This window comes from Sciurus carolinensis, chromosome 12 (genome assembly GCF_902686445.1).
Source record: "Sciurus carolinensis chromosome 12, mSciCar1.2, whole genome shotgun sequence".
Taxonomy (NCBI): domain Eukaryota; kingdom Metazoa; phylum Chordata; class Mammalia; order Rodentia; family Sciuridae; genus Sciurus; species Sciurus carolinensis.
Window position 1 is genome coordinate 87,309,923 of NC_062224.1, and position 18,074 is coordinate 87,327,996.

The following is an 18,074-nucleotide window of genomic DNA, read 5'->3' on the forward strand; positions in this document are numbered from 1 at the left end:
GAGGGAACCCTGGGGAGTAGCCCTGAACAGCGGGGCAGAAGAGTCAAACAAGGATTTTTAGAAAGAGAGGTCAGGAAGCAGTAGGAAAGCCAAGAGAACAAATTAGGGCAGAGAGGTCTTTTTTTTTTAAATTATTTTTATTTTTACAGACCGCATTTTGATTCATTGTACACAAATGGGGTACATCTTTTCGTTTCTATGGTTGTGCACAATGTAGAGTCATACCATTCGTGTAATCACACATGCACACAGGGTAATGATAGGGCAGAGAGTTTATCCCAAACATTACAAATGATGGGACAGTACCTCAATAAGATGCTGTGGAGCAGTGAGATAATATAAGAATCAGCTATAGAAGGGTAAAGACAAATGAATAAAATGACTTGTGTTTTAGTCAACTTTTCCAGGACTGTGACTAAAAGGATCTGGCCAGAATAATTTTAGAAGAGGAAAAATTTATTTGAGGGCTCACGTTTTTAGAGGTCTTAGTCCATAGAAGGTTGGCTCCATTCCTCAGGACTCAAAGTGAGGCTGAACATCATGGCGGAAGAGTGTGGCAGAGGGAAGCAGCTCACATCATGGTGATCAGAAAGCAAAGAGAGACTCTATGCTCAGGATACAAAATATGTACCCCCTAGCCATACCCCCAAGGAACCACTTCCTCCGGCCACACCCCACCTGCCTCCAGTTCCCACTCAGTTAATTCCATCAGAGATTAATTCACTGATCAGGTGAGGTAAAGGCTATGACCCAATCGTTTGTCCTCCAAGCCTTCTTACATTGTCTCACACGTGAGCTTTTGGGGGACACCTTATATCCAAACCATAACAGCTTGTGATTGGGAATCTTGGGGAGTAGGTGGGGGACCAAGGGTTTTTTTTTCTTTTGGATGGTGGCTGGGGATTGAACCCAGGCCTTGTGCATGCAAAGCAAGCACTCTACCAACTGAGCTATATCCCCAGCCCCACAAAGGTTTCTTGTTGCAAGGTCTGATTGGATGGTTACTGATGACCGAGAAAGGATAAGAAAAGGAGATTAGAAGAATAAAGGGATTGGAAATTCCCATGGCGCACAGGAACTAGTGGAAGGAGGGTAGGCCACAAGGTGAGCTGGAAGTGTAATGGGTGGTGTAATGGGATTTGGAAGATTCAGATTTCATATGTAAGCTGTTCTCCATGGCCCGAGACTCTTGCATTTGGCAGGGGACTTTGTTATGGAGGAAGGGGCCACTGCCGTCAGGTCAATCTAGAGACAGTTTAGGATGGTGCTGTCAGGTGCCTCAGAGTGGTCAGGTGACTTGAGTCTCACTCTCAACTTGTATCCTTGTCCAGGGTCAATAAGAGTCTCTAACTTTCATATTTTCATCTGTAAAATGCAGTTCATTGTGCCACATGCTTCGAAAGGTTGGTGGGGAGATTAAATGAGATAATTCATGGAAATGGTGATTGACACACAGAAGACCAGGTAAATACCAGCTAGTGTTTTTTGAGGCTTCCACATAATTATTGAAGTTGCCTGCAAGGAGGTAGTAAATAAAGAAGAGATGTGAACTAGGTGCCACTAGTCCCCTGTGACTACCCATCCAGTCTGAGAACATGGATGGGTAACATTGATGGAGAAAGGAGCATTGAGATGCTCCTTAATTTTGGATAAATGAAATTGACAAGGAAAGGAAGAAGCTGGTAGGAGAAAGTAGCATGGATTTCAGGTGAGGAGGTTTGGTGGATCAAGGTGCAAGAGGAAGAGTATAAGAGTAGTAAATAGCAGGTGCTTATAAATGAGAGAAATATTGGGATTGGAATGCAGGGGAGGGTGGGAATATGAGTACTAGGTCATAAACATGGAAGAACTTGAGAATGAGTACAGATCAGTATGCATGACTGGAAAGGCTCATATTTTGCCTGTTGTCTGAGAAAAAGGATGGGTAACATTGATGGAGGAAGGAGCATTGAGAAGCTGCTTGAGATGTCATGCTGCAACTATTTTAGTGCCTACCTAAGTTCTAGTGAGTTTTAAAATAATTTTAGGAGTTATAATCCACACACAGTGCACGAAGAGTTCTACAAGTGGAGACTGGTAATTAACTACGTACTGGCATATAAGGAAGAGGATGGGCTTAATTTACCAATTGGATTAGGGAAGGCTTCACAGAGGAGGTAGCATTTAAAAATGGTTTTGACAGATGAGGTGTGTGTCAGAGGTAAGTGTACATTTAAGGACATGAGGTATAAGGAGCAGAACTATGCTTCGTAAGTGAAAATAGTAGAAGAATATTTAAAAATAATACATAATCATTGATTGCTTTTTAAAACTAGTGACAAGAGGAAGATTTTTTTAATTTTACTTTATTTTTATTGTAAACAAATGGGATACATGTTGTTTCTGTTTGTTCATGGAGTAACAGCATACCATTTGCGTAATCATACATTTACATAGGGTAATGATGTTTGATTCATTCTGTTATTATTTTCCTTCCCCCCCACCCCTCCCACCCCTCTTTTCCCTTTATACAGTCCCTCCTTCAAGAGGAAGATTTTTTGAAAGGTTGATATGCAATAAGAAAACTATGAGATTGGAATTCTCAATAGGGCATTTCTTTGGCCTTTTCTGAATGTTATTTAAACATTCTTTCGAGTTGTGCACCAGAAACTTCGTTTCCAAGAATCATGTCAACATCTTGCCCGTCTCGCATGTTACTTTGTGCTACTACCTAACAATTTATTTTTATTACAGATTTTGTGTCTCTTTAAGACGAGTAATTAAAAATTCTAAACCACTACTGCATGGTCTTTTAAAATTTTTCTCCCTATTTTTAGAACAAAACCTGCTTTCAGTGTACACTCTGGATTGGCATTCAGATGAGTTTGGGGTAAGCAGATAATCCATCAGAGCCAGATAATAGACATCAGTGATAGTGCTTTGCAAGGTATACACTCTGATTTATGTTAGATGAATTGTTGTCTATGCTACCTTGAAAATATTTGTGATGGAATAAGGATTTTATAGCCAAGCCTCAAACACAAAACCATTATTTTATTTATTTATTTAAGCCATCATTTATCCTTATACTGATTAAATTTGAATGTTTGGAGTAGTTGTCAGTAGATGCAGTTTATGTAATATACAAAAATGAACCCTTCCCAAGTGATGAGAATATTAACCAATGGGCAATACAAACTTTGGTTGGTTTCAAAACCTACTTTCAATATGTTGGCATTTAAAACTTGCATTTATGACTGAGGTGTGGCAGAGCACCTGCCTAGCATGTGCAAGTCTCCCAGTTTGATCCGTGGCCCTGAGAGAGAGAGGGGGCGGGGAGAGAGAGAGAGAGAGAGAGAGAGAGAGAGAGAGAGAGAGAGAGAGAGGAGAGAGAGAGAGAGAGAGAGAGAAAGAGAGAGAGAGAACCTGCATTTACCTAGACTGCTGAAAGCTGTCTGAGGCTGCCTGGATAGGCTCACCCAGTCAATGTGCAAATAAATACTTGTATTTTTAAAAAATTAACCTGTGGCATTATTTGCAGCAGGTTATCCCCCTCTTTCAGTTTTATTTTCCCTCTTTACCTTTGGTCCATCCTTGTGCTTAATCCCACATCACTCATACCTTCTACTGTACACAGCAAATAGAAGCCATGGTCTGAGACTATCTCCTTAATACTGAACACCTGTACTCTCCTCTGCACCTGTTTCTCATCTCCTGTCTCCATGAAGGACTTGCCCGCCTGTGCTCTGGACCACAGTGCCTTCCACCTTCCCTCTCAGGGTCTTCCCAGGATTTAAGTACATCCAATTGAAAATGAGCCAACTCTCATTGGGTCCTTCATTTCCTTCTGAGTCCCTGCTTTACTGTCGTCTTTCTTGCACAGTAAATTACTTAAAAAAGCCCAAACAATCATCTATCTTGGCAGTCTCCATTTCCTTACCATCTAGTACTCGCTGACCCACTTCCAGCCTTGGGGATCCCCACCCTACAGGTTTTCTTCCTGCCAGTAAATCCAATGGATATTTTCCAGTCCCCATTGTATTGGCCTCTTAGCAACTGTGACACTGTTGGCCATTCACTCCTTCTAGAAACATTTCTACCTTTGGCCTCCAGGATACTAATCCTCTTGATCTTGTTCCCTCCTTTTTCTGCCACCTCTTTTCTGTCTCCTCTGAGGTTTCATCTTCTACCATGCAGTTAAGAAATGCTGGAGTGTGTTGGTGTTCTCTCTTAGACCCTTTTCTTTCTACTTTGCACTCTCTTTAGCCATTCTGGAACATGACTGATTATTTGGGGGAGAGTTTCCTTAAAGGGAAAATCAAGTGCTGCTGCCCAAATAAAGAAAATGGATGCTGGAGCAGATGCTGGACGAGCAAAAACAAACAAACAGGCAAACAAAACAAGAACAACAAAACAAACCAGAAATCTACCCTAGTGGGTGATCTTCCTCTTATTTACAATCTATTCTCTCTCTCTCTTTTTTCCTGTACTGGGAATGGAACCAGGGACACTCTACCACTGAGCTACATTCCCAGTCCTTATTTACTTTTTATTTTGAGGCAGGGTCTTGCTAAATTTCCCAGGCTGGCCTTGAACTTATGCTCCTCCTGCCTCAGCCTCCCCAGTAGCTGGGATTATAGGCGTGGGCCACTGTGCTCAGCTGATGATCCTTATTTATTCCTAGTGAGTCATAAGCAGGCATGTGACAACTTCAGAAAATTAAAAAAAGACAGTTGATTAATGAAGAAAAAGATGAAAATTATTTTTTTCAACTTAGTTTTTAAAATAAATCAATCAGAAATAGTGACAGATTTGAGATTCCCCAGATCTCTGGTGATGGGACAGGAGGAGCCCCTTCTGTTTCGTAGGATTATATGGAGAAGATATCTAATTCTAAATATTGTGAGTGTTATCCCCAGTCTGGTTTTATCTTTAATACATGACCTGCCCTTTGGTTGTTTGTATTGGTCAGTCATGAGCCCTGTGTCCTAAACAGATGCAAACAATTATAGAATAACCCTTCTAAACAAGAAAGTTCTGGGAAAATAAAATCACCACTGTGATAATTTGGAAAGAATACTGATGGCCTTCAGCTTCAAAACAATACAAGCGCAGCCTCCCGCATGTATTATTTATGAGAACACTCATGCTGTAAGTCACAGGGGAGGAGCGGCCTGTTTAAACACTGGGGGCAGTTGCACTTTTCCAAGGATGGGCAGGGAAAGCATCATCCTTCATATCTTTTTCTAAACACTGTGTAGGTCTGAGGTGATTGTGACCTCAGTTTTCCTTCCCCAAGTCGGTTCCTTGCCTTATGGCATAGGATTGTGCCATGATAGTTTCAGCGAAAGCAGCTTTTAATCTGAATATAAGACCCTGAAAAACGCTGGTGCTTCACATTGGGCTTGCTCGGCATTACGTCACATGGAAAGTTGTTCTGATAATGGCATCCAGAGGGGATTGATGGAGACTCAGGGGGACATGGAAGAGTAGAGAGTCCCTGCTGGTGGTCCCTCAAGTCTCTGTGTTGAGTAGTGTGTTCCAAGCTCTGCATAGCTCTGGATTTCTTCTTTTGTTTTGGGTTTATTTATTTATTTATTTTGTTGTTGTTGTTTTTTTTTTTTTTCGGTACTGGGGATTGAACCTAGGGGTGCTTAACCACTGAGCCACATGCCCAGCCCTTTTTATATTTTTATTTAGAGGCCGGCTCTCACTGAGTTGCTGAAGGTCTCACTAAATTGCTGAGGCTGGCTTTGAATTTGCAATCCTCTTGCCTTAGCCTCCTGTGCTACTGGGATGATAGGTATGTGCCACTGTGCCCAGTTTGGATTTCTTTTTAAGACGTAATCTGTCTAGTCATCTTCCCTGATGGGAAAAATTACAATTTCCACGTGCCCCAGCTTCGACAATTTTAAACTTGCCTCATGTAAATATTGTACCTCTTGTCAAGAACAGGGCAAGGCCTCCATGTCTCATATTTACAGAACAAAATAAAGTGGAGTCAATCATATTCTGGTTAATTAAAATAATGTCTGGGAAAGGCAGTTTTTCTTCCTCATTTGCTTTAATTTCTTCATCTTTACAATAACTGAAGTTCATCACTTTTTTTTTTTTTTGCTGCTGATTTTTTTTTAATCCTGTGAGTTCCTGTGTCATCTGAGTCTGAAACAGACTCATACAAGAATGATTCTTTCTACTTCAAAATTATGCTTTTAATGGCGTAGAATACTTTGAGAAACATATTACACAAAAACACCAATATTAAAAAAGATACCTTAAGGTGTGATTTCTTCATAAAGGGAATCTTTGCATTACTAAATTTCTTAGCCAGACTTCCTCTAAAGAGGGCACTTGCTAGTGTTCTCTACTGAAATAGTTACTTGATAGAAAATCTGGGTAGAAGAGAAATTTTGGATTATTCTTTACTATTAGGATTGCCAGGTAAAATACAGAATACCCGATTAAATTTGTACTTCAGATATTCAAAGAATAATTTTTCAGTATACATATCAGACATTGCATGGATATATGAATACTAAGCAAATTACTATTTTTGTCAAGTTAAAATTTAACTAGGTGACAACTCTACCAGGGTAAAAGAAAATTTTTAAAAATTTATTAAACATTTTATCATAAAGTTTTAATTGGTGACAAACAGGGTTTGGGGTAACACTTCTCTTTTTCATATCAGCTGAATGACCTGTGTTAGATGATACATGCAAAAGTTCTTTGTGGCCAGGCCTGGTACTGTAACAGGGTCCACTTTATGCTTTGAATACAGCCCCTGCTGCTCTGCCACTGAAGCCTGTTTTTAAAATGGACATGCTTCTTCCTCTTTTTTTTCTCCCTGCTCCTCCTTAATCTCTCCCCTTCCCTAATCTCAGAGATAACAGGATTACCTCTCTTCCCCATCCTAGGCAGAGTTATCTGTTCTTGAATGCACACCCACCATAGGAATGAACTAATCCAGATTTGGGGGATAGTACCAGGATATCTTAGAAATGAGTATCTCCCAAATTCACAGGTGAATTACAACTCCAACTGGAATATAGCCTTTGAATCACCTCTTTAAAATCCCCCCGTTCCTGCTGATGGGCAGAATCATAGCCTGTGGGACAGGAGTCTCCTTTGCTGACAAAGCAATAAACCTTTTTCCTTTTCCTCAAAACCATGTCCTCATTATTGGATTGGCATTGGGGACAAGAACCGAGTTCTTGGCAACAATACCACATGTCAGTAATCCCAGTTACTAGTGAGGCTGAGGCAGGAGGATGACAAGTTTGAGGCCACTGTGTGCAACTTAGTGAGACCCTACCTCAAAATAAAATATAAAGGGCTGGGGAGGTAGCGCAATGGTAGTTCCCCAGGTTCAATACCTAGTACCACGAACAAGAAAAGAAGAAGAAGAAAAAAAAAGCCCAGTGTGTTGTTTCACCTTCAAATTCATCCCAAGTCTTGCTGTGACTAATGCAATAAACAAAGTTGAAACTGATGAAATAACTATTTGAATTTGCCTAATGAAATGTGTGGTTATGACAGCTAACAGAAGGTTATCCAACTATAACATTTTTGGGCGAGAAATGAAAACAATATGTTGAAATATCAAGATGAATAACATTGCTTTGACCAATTTTTTAAATGATTGATAGGACATTTTTTTCTCCACTTTTTACTTTTTCAGCACAGTTTGTCTACTGTTTTGTGCGTGTGTGTGTGTGTGTGTGTGTGTGTGTGTGTGTATGTGTGGTACTGGGGATTGAACCCAAGGGGAACTACCACTGAGGTACACCCCCAGCCCTTATATATTTTATTTTGAGATGGAGTTTTGCTAAATGACCCAGGCTGGTTTTGAACTTGTGATCCTCCTGCCTCAGCTTCCTGAGTTGCTGGGAATACAAGGGTGCACCACCATGTCCAGCTTGAATACAAAGAACACAAAGCATGAAATTCCTAATAAGTATTAGTAAATATACAACTTAAGGTTCCAAGATTTAGCTGGGCACGGTGGTGCATGCCTATAATCCCAGCACTAGGGAGGCTGAGGCAGGAGGATCTCGAGTTCAAAGTCAGCCTCAGAAATTTTACAAGGTACTTGGCAACTTAGACCCTGTCTCTAAATAAAATACAAAATAAGACTGGGCATGTGGTTCAGTGGTTAAGTGAGTTCAATCCCCAATAATCTTCCGCCCAAAAAAAAGGTCCCAAGATGTGAAAAAATTATAATAATACTGCTTAAAGAGTACTAAGATTATTATGTTAATGTAGATAGTAGAGAAACATTTTTTTTTTTTTGGCTGTCAGGGATTGAACTCAGGGGCACTCAACCACTGAGCTGCATCCCTAGCCCTATTTTGTATTTTATTTAGAGACAGGGTCTCGCTGAGTTGTTAGTGCCTCACTGTTGCTGGGACTGGCTTTGAATTTGCGACCCTCCTGCCTCAGTCTCCCGGAGTTGCTGGGATTACAGGCGTGCGCCACCGTGCCCGGCTAGAGACACTTTTTAAATAGAATAAAATAGATTAGAATCAAGGTGTTCTTGCACGTATTTTGATAGAGACTTATAAATTAGGATCCAATTGTGATTAGATAGTAGGCGACCCAAATAAATGCTGTGTTGGGCACCAGGTAAACACTGGCATCGGAATGTTCCTGGGAATTATTAATATAAAATCTAGCACCACTTTTCTACAGTCAGAAACTTGTTTTCCAAGTTATGAACAATCCCGGAAATTTTCTGACATTCTTTGGAAACTGTGAAATCCCTGTGCACAGGTGGGGAGAGCCTTCCCTCAGCCCCTCAGGTCATCAGCTTATAGCCCCAGGCACAGGTTTCATTATAGCACATCATTACCATAGTTTGCATAGCTGCAGATGCAAATGACAGTCAAGAATCTATTGATATTTTCAAAGAGAGGGTTTAGGTGGCGCCTTTGACCTTTCACTGTGGCTCAGGGCCGAGTGACCACATTGCTCTCGATTATGACCTCTGACAGACTTACCATCCAAGTCCGGGTTCAAATGCACGTTTGAAACAGAGCTGGATCAAGCACACAACTAATGAATTTAACAGCCTCATTAGGTAACTCTGCCTACCCTTAATAGTTCACAGAAATGCTCTGGGCATTTTGAAACCGGCATTAATGGAGAAAGCTTTGGGGATTTCAGGCAAGTGCTTCCTTTCATTTGCCTTTCTCTTTCCCAAATCCCTTCCTACCAACAGCTTGGCGTCCCTAACTGCCTGCCTGTCAGCTCCTATCTGCACCCAGGCTGTTCCGCCAAGCGGCTGAAGGAGGCGGTCATCTTAAATGGCTCCAAACGAAGTCAGTTATTGCCCATTATTTATTTACTTGATCTTGGAGTCACAAAAAATTATATAAGGAGAGATCTGAGGTTTCCCTCTTCGTTTTGGCCTGGGCTCTAGTCCTATGAGTTTAGCCGGAGGCAGTTCCTTGGCTGTGAGCTGCATCTTAAGGTCCTCTCCTAGAGGGCGCCCAGTTTACTGTCGCCCTCATGCTTTGTGTGAAGCTGTTCCCAGCACATCTCCTCTGGGGTCTCCTTTTCCATTAGACCATTCTGAACCCCCCTGGGACATCCATCCTCAACCCCTGTGCTTGGTTCACTGAGCAGGTTTCTGTAGCTACTCTTTCATTCTTCCTGGGATGTAGAGTTGAATATTATGTATTAGATAAGCAGATATGATACTAATTTAGACCTCTGCTAATACCTAAAAGATAAAAAAGAATTGGATAAGAATGTATTACTCAAGGTTTGTGAGGAAGAACTGAAGAGTCAAGGCTACTCTATAAACCTCAGGAATTCTCTTTCATTTCCAAATAGCCACAACACAAGGCCATGCCTTTCCAAAGAGTGCTTTGATAAAGACAGCCATATTCTATTGAATACTCCTCATTTGTATGTTTTCTGCAAAAAAAAAAAATTTTTTTTTTTGTACTGGGAGTTGAACCCAGACACACTCCACCACTGAGATACAACCTGTCCTTTTTATTTTCAGGGTCTTTCTAAGTTCCTTAGGACCTCATTAAATTGCTCAGGTTGGCCTCAATTTAGAATCCTCCTGTCTCAGCCTCCTGAGTCACTGGGATTACTGGGTTGCACCACCATGTTTGACTTATTTTCTGCAAATCTTATATTCAGTTGTGTCTGTGTAAATCAGTACCTTCTCACATTTTCCATGTGTTGGTACACATAAGGAAATGACATTTGTATCACATACTGGGATGAACTGAAGGGGATTCTACATGAATCAATTGAAGCCATCCATTACTTGCAGTAAATGACTTATCACTTCTTTCAGGGAATCCTGTGCTGATGTCTTGGTGTAGATTCAATGCTCTCTGGTGTAACCCATTGCTATCAATAGGAGTGTGTTCTTGTTTGTGTCTTCTTAATGCTTTTCCATTTTTAAGTGCTTATCTCATGCTGTAGCTGTAACTCCCAGTGTGAGGTGCACTAGCAAAACTAGCACAGATTTCTCTTTCCTTGTTCACAGTTTCATGAATAGAAGACCCATTCTTACTGTTGATCTTGCCTATGTCCCTATAGGATTTTTTTTTTTTTAAACTTTCCTTTGGCGAAGGAGGACATGTGGCTCACATCTATCCCAGCAACTTGTGAGGCTGAGGCAGGAGGATTGCAAGTCCAGGCCAACCCTAACCATTTATTAAAGCCTGTCTCAAAAATAAAATTTAAAAGACTGGGAATGTAGCTCAGTGGCAGAGTACCTCTGGGTTCAATCCCCAGTACAGAAAAAAACAAATGAGCAACAACAAAAAATAATTTTCACTTAAAGGAAGCAATTTACAGAAGCATCTCTAGGGCATATCTGAATTGACAGCAACACTATTCTTTTTTTCTTTTTTGGTGGTGCTGGGAATTGAACCCAGGACCTTGAACATGCTAGGTAAGTGCTCTACCACTGAGTCCCAAGCCCCAGCCCACCAATATCACTACACTTGTACTTTGGTGCCATTATTAAATAAAACAAGTGTTATTTGATCATGATCACTTTGATGTCATGATAAATTGATCTGATAACTGAGATAGTAAATAAATAATGGTTGGGTAGCGTCTACACTGGGGATACTCTGGACAAAAGGATGGAGAATATCATGGGTGAGACAGTGTGATGGTGTGAGATTCCATCATACTACTCACAAGAGTGCATAATCTAAAACCTACGAATGATTTGTTTCTGGAAATTTTCATGTGATATACTGGACTGCAGTGGACTATGGGTAACTGAAACTTTGAAAGCAAAATTGTAGATATGGGAGGATAAGTGTATCTGACTGATGTGATGTTAGATTTAATTTGCTATCTCCAATGTGTCTGCCAGGAGCCCTCGTCCAACCTCTAGGGAACAAGGGGGTCATGGAGCTGCCCGAGGAGCTTAAGCAATGGGTTCCTGTGGTGCACCCCAATCAGCGGTATTAGGGAGAGGACAGCGGTAAGGCTGATGGGGCTTCAGCCTTTGTTGTTGACTATACCCATTGTTCTAAGTGAACTTTCTAAAAAGACACATTTTTAAAAATGCAACTTTATTTTGAAATAATATAGAGAACTGGTTCCTAAGGTGAATATTCAGATATCCAGGCAGTAGTACCCTTTTTTTTGGGGGGGGGGCGGTGCTATTCTTAGTGTTTGATGTAGCCAGCTGGCCATCAGTTTGCTTGTGTCCTGCAGGCACTCCTGAGATGCCTCAGACTTCCCATGGACCATGAGCCCTCCGATGATCCTTAGGGGAGTCTGCTCAGGGCTGGAGGAGAGCAGCATGGGATAAGTCAGCTTCGCTGCCCTGGGTGCTATGGAGATCCATATGCGGTTTATCAGTATGTTTTGGCATGTCAGTTAGTGAGATATAATGTGAATAATATTTTTGATTTTTTCTAATTAGTTATACATGACAGCAGAATGCATTTCAACTCATCGTACACAAATGGAGCACAACTTTTCATTTCTCTGGCTGCACATGATGCAGTCACACTATTTGTGTAATCATACACGTAATAGGGTAATGATGTCCTTCTCATTCCACCATCTCCCCGCCATACTCACCTCCGCCCAATCCAAAGTTCCCCCATTCTTCCCTTGCCACTCCCTGGCTCCCCTATTATGGATCAGTATTCGCTTATCAGAGAAAACATTTGACCTTTGTTTTTTTGGCATTGGCTTACTTCTCTTAGCATGATATTCTCCAACTCCATCCATTTATCTGCAAATGCCATAATTTCATTCTTCTTTAAGGCTGACTAATATTCCATTGTGTGTGTGTGTGTGTGTGTGTGTGTGTGTGTCTGTGTCTGTGTGTGTATCACAGTTTCTTTATCCTTTCACCTACTGAAGGGCATCTAGGTTAGTTCCACAGTTTAGCAATTGTGAGTTGAGATGCCATAAATATTGATGTGGCCACGTCACTGTAGTATACTGATTTTAAGTCCTTTGGGTATAAACCAAGAATCCTATATCCTTGATCAACTTTGAGTTGAGTTTTGTGCTGGGTGAGAGATAGGGATTTAATTTCATTTTGCTGCATATGGATTTCCAGTTTTCCCAGCACCATTTGTTGAATAGGCCATCTTTTCTCTGATGTATGTTATTGGTGCCTTTGTCTAGTATGAGATAACCGTTTTTATGTGGGTTTGTCTCTGTGTCCTCTACCATTGGTCTACCTGTCTATTTCAGTGCCAATACCTTGCTGTTTTTGTTATGATAGCTCTGTAGTATCGTTTAAACACTGGTATGGTGAGGCTTCCTGCTTCACTCTTCTTGCAAAGGATTGCTTTGGCTATTCTGGGTCTCTTATTTTTCCAAATGAATTTTATGATTGCTTTTTCTATTTCTATGAGGAATGTCATTGGGGTTTTAGTTGGAATTACATTAATCTCCATATGCTTTTGGTCATTTTGACAATATTAATTCTGCCTATCCAAGAACAAGGGAGATCTTTCCATCTTCTAAGGTCTTCTTCAATTTCTTGCTTTAGTATTCCATAGTTTTCATTGTAGAGGTCTTTCACCTCTTTTGTTAGGTTGATTTAATGTATGAGCTCAATGCAATGAACTTTTCCTGTTAGCACTGCCTTCATAGTGTTCCAGAGATTTTTTATTTAAAATTTTTTTTATTTTATTAAAATATTTTTTATTTTTACAGACACATTTTGATTCATTGTACACAAATGGTGTACAACTTTTCATTTCTATGGTTGTACACAATGTATATTCTCGCTAATCATATATATATATATATATATATATATATATATATATATGGTAATACTGTTTCATTCTACTGTTTTCCACCCCCTCCCACTCCTTTTTCCTCTTCACCCTCCAAAGTTCCTTCATTCTTCTCTTCCCCTCACCACCCCCATCCTTATATATTGTCATGCACTTATCAGAGAAAACATTTGGCTTTTGATTTTTTGGACTTGACCTATTTCACTTAGCATGATATTTTCCAACTTCATTCATTTACCAGAAAATGCCAAAATTTTATTCTTCCATTTACCAGAAAATGCCAAAATTTTATTCTTCTTTATGACTGAGTAATATTCCATTATGTATATATACCATAGTGTCTTTATCCATTCATCAATTGAAGGGCATCTAGGTTGGTTCCACAATCTAGCTATTGTGAATTGAGCTGCTATGAACATTCATGTGGCTGCATCACTGTGCTATGCTGATTTTAAGTACTTTGGGTATAAACTGAGGAGTGGGATGGCTGGGTCAAATGGTGGGTCCATTCCAAGCTTTCTGAGGAATCTCCATACTGCTTTCCAGAGTGGCTGTACCAATTTGCAACTCCACCAGCAATGTATGAGTGTGCCTTTTTTCCCACATCCACGCCAACACTTATTATTGCTTGTGTTCTTGATAATAGCCATTCTAATTGGAGTTAGATGAAATCTTAGGATGGTTTTAATTTGCATTTCTCTAATTACTAGGGATGATGAGCACTTTTTCATATATTTGTTGATCACCTGTATATCTTCTTCTGTGAAGTGTCTGCCCATTTCCTTAGCCCATTTATTGATTGGGTTCTTTGTATTTTGGGTGTAAAGTTTTTAAAGTTCTTTATAAACTTTGAAGATGAGTGCTCTGTCTGAAGTATGTGTGGAAAAGATTTTCTCCCACTCTGTAGGCTTTCTTTTCACATTGTTGATTTTTTCCTGTGCTGAGAAAAAACTTTTTAGTTTGAATCTATCCTATTTATTGATTCTTGCTTTCATTTTTTGCACTATGGGGATCTTGTTAAGGAAGTCTGGTCTTAAGCCAACATAATGGAGATTCGGGCCTACTTTTTCTTCTATTTGGTGAAGGATCTCAGGTCTAATTCCTAGATCCTTGATCATTTGGAGTTGAGTTTTGCACAGGGTGAGCGATAGGGGTTTAGTTTCATTTTATTGCATATGGATTTCTAGTTTTCCCAGCACTATTTGTTGAAGAGGCTATCTTTTCTCCAGTGTAAGTTTTTGGCACCCTTGACTAGTATGAGTTTACTGTACTTATGTGGGTATATTTCCGTGTCTTCTATTCTGTACCATTGATTTACCTGTCTATTTTGGTGCCAGTACCATGCCGTTTTTGTTACTATCGCCCTGTAGTAGAGTTTAAGGTCTGGTGTTGTGATACCTCCTGCATCACTCTTCCTGCCCAGGATTGCTTTGGCTATTCTGGGTCTTTTGTTCTTCCAGATGAATTTCATGATTGCTTTTTCTGTTTCTATGAGAAATGACATAGGGATTTTAATTGGAATTGCATTAAATCTGTATAGCGCCTTGGGAAGTATGGCCATTTTGACAATATTAATTCTGTCCAAGAACATGGGAGATCTTTCCATCTTCTAAGGTCTTCCTCAATTTCTTTCTTCAATGTTTTGTAGTTTTCATTGTAGAGATCTTTTGCCTCTTTGGTTAGATTGATTCCCAAGTATTTTATTTTTTTTGAGGCTATTGCAAATGGAGTTGTTTTCCTCATTTCCCTTTCAGATGTTTCATCGGTTATGTGTGTTGATTTTATAACCTGCTATTTTACTGAATTCATTTATTAATTCTAGAAGTTTTCTAGTGGAGTTTTTTGGATGGTCTAAATATAGAATCATGAAATCGGCAAATAGTGACAGCTTGAGTTCTTCTTTTCCTATATGTATCCCTTTAATTTCTTTAGTCAGTCTAATTGCTCTGGCAAGTGTTTCAAGGATAATGTTGAGTAGAAGTGGTGAAAGAGAACATCCCTGTCTTGTTCCCATTTTTAAAGGGAATGCTTTCATTTTTTCTCCATTAAGAATGGTGTTGGCCATGGGCTTAGCATAAATATACTTTACCATGTTGAGGTATGTTCCTATTATCCCTATTTTTTCTAGTGTTTTGAACATGAAGTGGTGTTGTATTTTGTTGAATACTTTTTCTGCATCAATTGAAATAACCATATGATTCTTATTCTTAAGTCTATAGACATTATGAATTATGTTTATTGATTTACAGATGTTAAACCATTCTTGCATTCCAGGGATGAACCCCACTTGATCGTGGTGCACAATTTTCTTAATATGTTTTTGAATACGGTTTGCCAATATTTTATTAAGGATCTTTGCATCTATATTCATCAAGGATATTGGTCTAAAATTTTCTTTCCTTGATGTGTCTTTGCCTGATTTGGGTATGAGGGTGATATTAGCTTCATAGAATGAGTTTGGTAGGGTACCCTCCTTTTCTATTTCCTGGAATACTTTGAGAAGTATTGGAATGAGTTCTTCTTTGAAAGTCTTGTAGAACTTGGCTGAGAATCAGTCTGGTCCTGGACTTTCCTTGGATGGTAGATTTTTAATGGCTTCTTCTATTTCTTTGCTTGATATTGATCTGCTTAAATTGTGTATGTCCTCCTGGTTCAGTTTGGGAGGAGCATATGTCTCTAGAAATTTGTCAATGTCGGTAGTTTCTATTTTGTTGGAATACAGATTTTCAAAGTAGCTTCTCATTATGTTATGCATTTCAGCGGTGTCTGCCATGATATTTCCTTTTTTATCATGAATTTTAGTAATCTGAGTTTTCTCTCTCCTTTTCTTTGTTAGTGTGGCTCAGGGTTTGTCTATTTTGTTTACTTTTTCAAAGAACCAACTTCTTGTTTTGTCAATCTTTTGAATTGTTTCTTTTGTTTCAATTTCATTGATTTTTAACTCTGATTTTAATTATTTCTTGTCTTCTACTACTTTTGCTGTATTTCTGTTCTTCTTTTTCGAGGGCTTTGAGCTGTAATGTTAGGTCATTTAGTTGTTGATTTTTTATTCTTTTCTTGATGGCACTCTATGCAATGAATTTTCCTCTTAGTACTGCTTTCATAGTGTTTTGATATGTTGTATCGTCATTCTCATTTACCTCTAAGAATTTTTTTTTTATCTCTTCCCTGATGTTTTCTGTTATCCATGTTTCATTCAAAAGCATATTATTTAGCCTCCAGGTGTTGGAGTAATTTCTGTTTTTTATTTTGTCATTGATTTCTACTCTCAATCCATTATGATGTGATAGAACACAAGGCAGTACCTCTATTTTTTTTGCATTTCCTAAGGACTTCTTTGTGGCATAACATATGGTCTATTTTTGAGAAGGTTCCATGTGCTGCTGAGAAGAAAGTGAATCCGCTTGTTGATGGATGGAATATTCTATATATGTCTGTCAAGTCTAGGTTATTGATTGTGTTATTGAGTTCTATGATTTCTTTGTTTAGTTTTTGTTTGGAAGATCCATCCAGTGGTGACAATGGTGAGTTAAAGTCACCCAGAATTATTGTGTTGTGGTCTATTTGATTCCTGGAGTTGAGAAGGATTTGTTTGATGTACATGGATGCACTGTTGTTTGGGGCATAAATATTTATGATTATTACGTCTTCCTGATTTATGGTTCCCTTAAGCAGTATGAAATGTCCTTCTCTATCCCTTTTGATTAACTTTGGCTTGAAGTCCACTCTATCTGAAATAAGGATGGAGATCCCCGCTTTTTTACTGAGTCCATGTGCATGGTAGGCTTTTTCCCATCCTTTTACCTTTAGTCTGTGGATTCTTTTTCTGCGAGATGAGTCTCTTGAAGGCAGCATATTGTTGGGTCTTTCTTTTCAATTCATTCCGTCAGTCTATGTCTTTTGATTGATGAGTTTAGGCCATTAACATTCAGGGTTGTTATTGAGATATGATTTGTATTCCTGGTCATTTGGGCTTATTTTTGGTTTTTAACTTGACTTGGTTTCTCCTTTGAATGGATTTTTCTTTAAGGTAGTTCCTCTCTTTGCTGACCTACATTATTGTTTTTCATTTCCTCCTCATGGAATATCTTGTTGAGAATATTCTGTAGCACAGGTTTTCTATTTGTAAATTCTTTTAACTTTTGTTTATCATGGAAGGATTTTATTTCATTTTCAAATCTGAAGGTTGGTTTTGCTGGGTATAGGATTCTTGGTTGGCAACCATGTTCTTTCAGAGTTTGAAATATGTTGTTCTAGGCCCTTCTAGCTTTTAGAGTCTGGACTGAGAAATCTGCTGATATCTGCATTGGTTCCCCCTATGTGTAATCTGATACTTTTCTCTCACAACCTTCAAAATCCTATCTTTATTTTGTATGTTAGGCATTTTCATTATAATGTGCCTTGGTGTGGATCTGTTGTCATTTTGTGCATTTGGTGTTCTGTAAGCCTCTTGATTTTCCATTTCATTCTTCAGGCTTGGGAAATTTTCTGTTATTATTTCATTGAATAGGTTGTATATTCCTTTGGTTTGTATCTCTGTGCCTTCCTCAATCCTGATAATTCTTACATTTGGTCTTTTCATGATGTCCCATAGTTCTTGGAGGTTCTGTTCATGAGTTCTTACCATCTTCTCTGTTTGAGCAACTTTATTTTCAAGATTAAATATTTTTTCTTCATTGTCTGAGGTTCTGTTTTCCAAGTGGTCTAATCTGTTGGTGATCCTTTCCACTGAGTTTTTCATTTGGTTTATTGTTTCCTTCATTTCAAGGATTTCCATTTAGTTTTATTGGAGAATCTCTATCTCTTGTTGAAATGATCTTTTGCTTCCTGCAGGTGCTC